Source organism: Lepeophtheirus salmonis, chromosome 13 (assembly GCF_016086655.4).
Source record: "Lepeophtheirus salmonis chromosome 13, UVic_Lsal_1.4, whole genome shotgun sequence".
In the NCBI taxonomy this organism is placed as follows: Eukaryota; Metazoa; Arthropoda; class Copepoda; order Siphonostomatoida; family Caligidae; genus Lepeophtheirus; species Lepeophtheirus salmonis.
Window position 1 is genome coordinate 28,496,077 of NC_052143.2, and position 6,299 is coordinate 28,502,375.

The window sequence follows — 6,299 nt, forward strand, 5'->3', positions numbered from 1 at the left end:
GTTTCCTCATTTTAATCGGGACTTTCATTATTGTATGTACACATATTAACAATAGAAATATCCCAGTATTAGAAAGTAAATTTTTTACTAGCTATGTTTAAATATTTGAAAAAAAAAACAACACATCATTCTCTAAAACACAAGATCCTTTTCACAAAAAATTTCCAAATGGAAAAAATGCCCGAATAAAATAAATTAAAATTTTTCATTCGTACATAGTATTTACATAGTCATTTTAAAGAAATATTGAACAATTTAATTTTATCACAATTTGATGCAAAATCTTATATTTTTTCTTTTTCAAATTATAATCAAAAAGGATTTACAAAAATAATATATCTAAAAAAGTATTAAGAGAATGCAGAAAAAATATAAACTAAAAAATAATTAATAAACAATCAATGGGGTAATTAAATTTTTTAATTATTCAACACAATTAGTATAGATCTTTTTACTGACACCTTTTTGATAATTTTTATCTTTATCTATATAAATTAAAAAAACATGTAATATTGATAGGTTTGATTGAGTACAAATGAGTAATTTCTTGCAAGTATTTATGAGGCAAAAATATTAATAAACAAATAAAATGGAAACCCCAAATTAGTACGTCTATTTGATTAAAGAAAGTCGAATGTTTGACATATGGCTAGTATAAAATCCATTAAATTTGCATTAATAAATGTTTGTCTCTTTTTGGTGTTATGAGACTTTAACATTTAGGATCTATATAATTTCTGTGTAAATTTCGTTTGAATTGACTAAAGTGAATCTGCAAATGGCGTGGGAAGGTTTGTCTCATGAATAGTAGGATTTATCACTTTAATTGGATACAGATGATTTTTATAAGGTTCTGGCAAATTGTTTAATAAAGTAATCTATATTTTTTTAGTATTTGTAGTATCTACCAATGTATTCCCATTTGAAAAGTTATAATAACCAGATATAAATATTTTAGAGTGCCTTTTCTTAGTAAAAAACATGAAAGTTTTTTTGTTTTTTTTTCCAATAATAATAATAATTTTTATTCAATAAAGTAGTATAATTAATATATGGGGATAAAATAAGCTTCGACTTTGTAAGAATATAATTCTGATGTATAGAGGAAAGTGGGGGTAACTGTTGACATTCAGTAAATATTGTAATCAACTCTATTCATGTATTTTGAGTGGTTATAGCTGGATCTTAGACACTAGGATTATTTCGAAGAAGATTAAGTTTGTTATGTTTTTTTGGAGTAAAATATGAATTCTTTTTTGGATCTGCTAAGAGGTTAAACTATTTAGAAATAAAAGTAAATTTAAGTTAACTTAACTTTTTTTACTATTTTGTATATTCTTGTTATTTTACATTCAAGATATTTTCAGTGCAGTTATAAGAGTTTAGTACTCATTATAGCTCCATCTTGAGAATACTTTAATACCAATTTTATAAGAAAGTTAAAGTGATCCTATTTATGAGATTGGTTTGATATAAATACAAAAATAAGTGATGATGCAACATAGCTCAATAGACAATGCACTTGGGAGCAACTATTCTCATGAACTTAGTGTGCTTTGGTTCGATATACTTTATATAAATGGACTTCAAAAATAGTTCATAGGTTCAATTGAGTAATCCTAAAAATATAAGGTTTGCATATACATCTGTGCAACTCCATCTGACCAATTAAAGGAACATTAAAGAAAGAAAAACTTCGGTTGTATTTCTCTGAAAACACAAATGATTTACAATGTACAAATCCCTTACCTGATGAGAGCTATTTGATGTCACTTATCTTGGATAAAGTTGTGCACTTGTTGTTCTCAAATCTCAATCAACATTAGAATTAATAACATCAATATACATAATGTAACATAAGGTTCATATAAATACAGTTTTCAGAAAAAGCTACATAAAAGCTGATATCAGGTTGTATAGAACGCCAAGCCATAAAAAAATTGATAAATTAACGAGATTAAAATTTATTAATTATTATATACACCACAGCAGATGGGGTTGATGCACTGCTCGCCTTCTTGTTCGAAAATTTTTCTTTGTTAAATAATCATAATAAAAGTCAAAACAGTCCTTAATTGTTTTTAGTATGTAGTTTGTTCCTCTCAAAGGCTAGGTCTGAATCGACTGGATTACTCCATTTGGTGGCAAATTGAGAAGAAGCCCTGCAAAGTTCGCCACCCGAATATTGATGCCCTGAAGACCTCTGTAAACCAGCAGTGATCATAAAAAAGGACTACGTTGCTAATGTGTGCAAGGGTGTCTGAAGGCAGTTGGAGGCTTTCATAGAGATTGATGGTGGTCAGATTCATAATTAATGTGCATTGTTATAGTAAAAAAATATTATAAAATAAAATTTTCTATGTAAAACATCATCCTGATTAATAATTAGTATTTTAATGACTACTTAAAGGTTGGTCTCAGTTCTTTTTCTACAACCAGTATATGTATATGATGTAGAGAAAATCAGGAGCAGTTTTGTTTTGGACTCAATTACTGCTATTAAGTTTGACTTATTTATTATAATGAAATATTATACTAAGCCATATATAAAAGGTGAGGTCAGAAAAATTAGAATCCTCTTCGAGGCTGTCTAGCCTCAGTTCTAAAAGTCTAACAATTTTTTGACTTGACACCATTCTAAAGAACTCACAAAAAAGGTAAAATTTGATGGTTTTTTTTTGTGCGATAAAAAATGTTCGAACACAAGCAAAACGGTGCATGGGATATCCTCTGCGCACAAGTCGATATCCGAAAAGAAAATTTTCATAGTGGACACTGTTCTGCACAGGAAAAATGATCACTTCTTTGCTAAATCAAAAGCTCAGGTCAAGGGAACGTTCAGGACCAAACAAACAGAGCAGGTCATAGTACTCGGTGTTGTGGCGTCAGATAGTAGCAAGATGCCTCCCTAACTCTTCAAGGACAACGACAAAGTCAACACAGACGTCTACAACAAGGTCCTCAGGTACCATGGTTTGTCATGTTTGAAGAGGACATACCCCGAGAACAACTATATTTATACTCAAGACAGCACCCGGGTACACACGTCCAAGAAGGTGCAGCATTTCGGCATGGAGAACATGGCTGCCTTCCGTCTGGAATACTTCTTGCCTTCGTCCTCATCCGACGTGAACCCACCCTGGCTTATATGTTTGGTATGTCTTAGAGGGTTAGACGAACAAGACTTCTCACCTGAATGTCGATGTCCTGAAGGATGTGATCATGGAGGAGTGGAACAACTTTTCCTTGGACTCTATTAAGGTCAGCTTTGATTCTATTCGTCCACGTATTTTAGCGATCATTCAGAATGGAGCGGGAAATATTGAATAAGTGTAGAAAATTGTTGACCATCTTTTGCTTCAAAAAGTTTGCAATAAATGTGGCACAAAATAAAAATATGTAGAAGAGAAAACGCCTTATAAAAATTTTCTACTTTTTGAGCCCTACCCCTGTATACTAAATACAAAAGGGGTGGAAAAAGAAAATTAAGAAACTAGTTGAAAGTGTATAGAGCTGTATAAATTGACCTATTTTATTAATTTTTACACACAGTATTTGTACCACTTTATGCATATACACTCTTTTCTTTCCTAAAATGGCACACCCATTCGATTGTATTGTAATTTCTTAGAATAATTTGTCCTAATATACACTCAAAAATTACTTTACTGTGTACACATACCCTTTTAGGACAATTAGCAAGATCTTTTGTATAAGAGCAGATGTTTCACTCAATTTAGTAAAATTGTATCACCTCACTGAATACTCAAATTGTACCTCGTATTCGAATACTTTACTTAATGGAACATCCTTTTAGATTGAATGAACTAAGAATTGATGTTATTTTGAATACCCAAGAGTGTGAATATCTAGATAAGCTTTGCTTTAATATTAAAATTTATTATATAATTCTATTTTAATGATTAGTAACACTAACTAAACTATTCGCGTATATTAAGAACATATTCCAGAATGATATGAAATAATTAAAGCTGGATTGATGAAGTACAATTTATATTAATAAATGTCATGTTTTGTTGATACAAAATGTAATAAGTCAGTTACCAATAAATAAATAAGCTGTAACTAATTATTAGTAATAATTCCTTATATTGATTGCAACTGATTGTATAGTTACTATTCAGAGTTATGTTTAAAATAAAGATATAGATGGGCTTAAAAAAAAGTCCCTCTAAATGATTTATAGACTATATATAAGTAAAAATCAACAAAAAAAAAATATGTTCCACCATTAATTATTATGATATCTTAAAAACATTTCGAAACAAAATATGTCTAATAATACAAAAAACTAAGTAAAGTTTAAAAAATTATCTTTCAAAAATTTTATTGATTTATAGTTTAATTTTGATTTTTTTTGTAGAACAATTAACAATTAAAAAAATGCATGAAAAGTTTCGAAATTAAATACAAATAAGTCGATTAAATTACCTAATTGTAACAAAAACAAATCAAATATATTGGATATAAAAATATTTAAATTGATTTATATTAATCTTCATGCCTCTAAAATTTTAATTACTTTAATCACACTACCTTAGTTACGGTTATTTCATATTTTACGAGATTAGAAAATTGAAATTAGCATATTTTTGCTTCTGGAGCAAGGAAAAATATTGACTTTTGATTAAAAAGTTTTTTGAATTTAAATCTTTATGTTATAATGAACTAATGTTTTGGCACTGCACCAAATTTTTGTAAACTTATGATAAAAAAGGTTTCGAAGGAATTTTTTCTAAGATATTCTTTACTCTGAACAAATATAAAAAATAGATTGATCTATATTTTAGTTCTATTGTAATTTGTAGATTCAAGTTATATTCTTAAAATGTTAACATAACAAAGGAAGCAACTCACGTATTTAGATAAACATATCAAAAATAACAAATATATGTGCGTATATGTTTTACTGAGATAGAAAAAAGTATTAATTTTTGTTATTATAATTTTAATACTATTTTCATACGAAATTATAATCAAAGTATTCTTTTTTCGTGAAAAGAGTATAAATGTACTTAGAAAGTATAAAACAATCCTTTTTTCATTCTCTGTTTTCATGATACTTGTAATTAAAGTACATACAAAAAAAAGCTGTGTTTTTAGAGGTGATGTCACAACTGTTAATCGATTGTCCATTTCTGAAAAATAATTCTATTAAAAACCGTTTTTGTATTTATTTACATTAAGTCTGTTCGTACTTATAAATTTTAATTGCCATTATACATTATGCTTTTGAATTACGTTATCATATTTAATATCCTTCTCAAGCAATAACTTCCGCGACAAACCCCTGAACAGATTGGTTGCTCTCGACGATGAAGATCATGTTCATGGCATACAACGCTGTCATGAAGGCAAATTGAAACGAATCCAAATTTAAAGGAAATATGTGTTAAAATTCTTTTCCTAGATGCCAGAAATTGCAAAGTCGAGGGGGTTGAGCTCAGAGCTGGAGGAGGGCTACATGGAGGCCGGAATGAAGTTGCTGCAGATGTTTTTGTTCTTCTTGGCTTTAATGGACTTCTTGATATTGTAGGGAGCCCGGGTGGAGATTCCAACGGTCTCTGTAGCTTTTTTGGTAATGAAATCGATGTAGAAGATATCTTATACGCGTTGTTTTTTGTTTTTTTGTTTCTCTGACATATTTAGTCTTAGAGACATGGGATAAAAATAATACTTGTATATCTTTGTTTGGTTGTCCTAATTCAATTCTTCTTTAAATTTTGAGTCCCCACTCTATAGCATAGTATGGATAGTAGGTATAGTCTTAATATATATTTTTCAAAACGTATAAAAATTAAAAACATATTTTTTTAATGTTATTACCAGAGATAGTTCAAAATATTCATAACATGGACAAATAACCCCTTAACAACATGTTTGGTCCCTTCTAATATGAATAATTTAATAAAATAACTTGTGACAAAAACGTCAATTTGTATATACCAAAAAACAAAAAAAAGTTGAGAAGTACAACCCTATTTAGTTAATGTATGGATAGTATTAAAATATCAATTTATCACGGCTTTACAAAATTCACAGCATATTTTGTTGTCAATTTTTGAGTTTTTTGCTCATTTTATAATAATCCGTGTTACGAACATAGATTGCTTGAAATTATGTTAGATCTTGTTAAGTTGATAACAATTATCAACAATAATAGATTGATCAGGTGTAGGTAATCGGCTAACCACCAAATGATTTTGAGCCTTTTTTCCTTTTTTCTTTTCGAAAGAAAGGCTGTGAGATACGATAAATGTAATGAATTGATATATTTA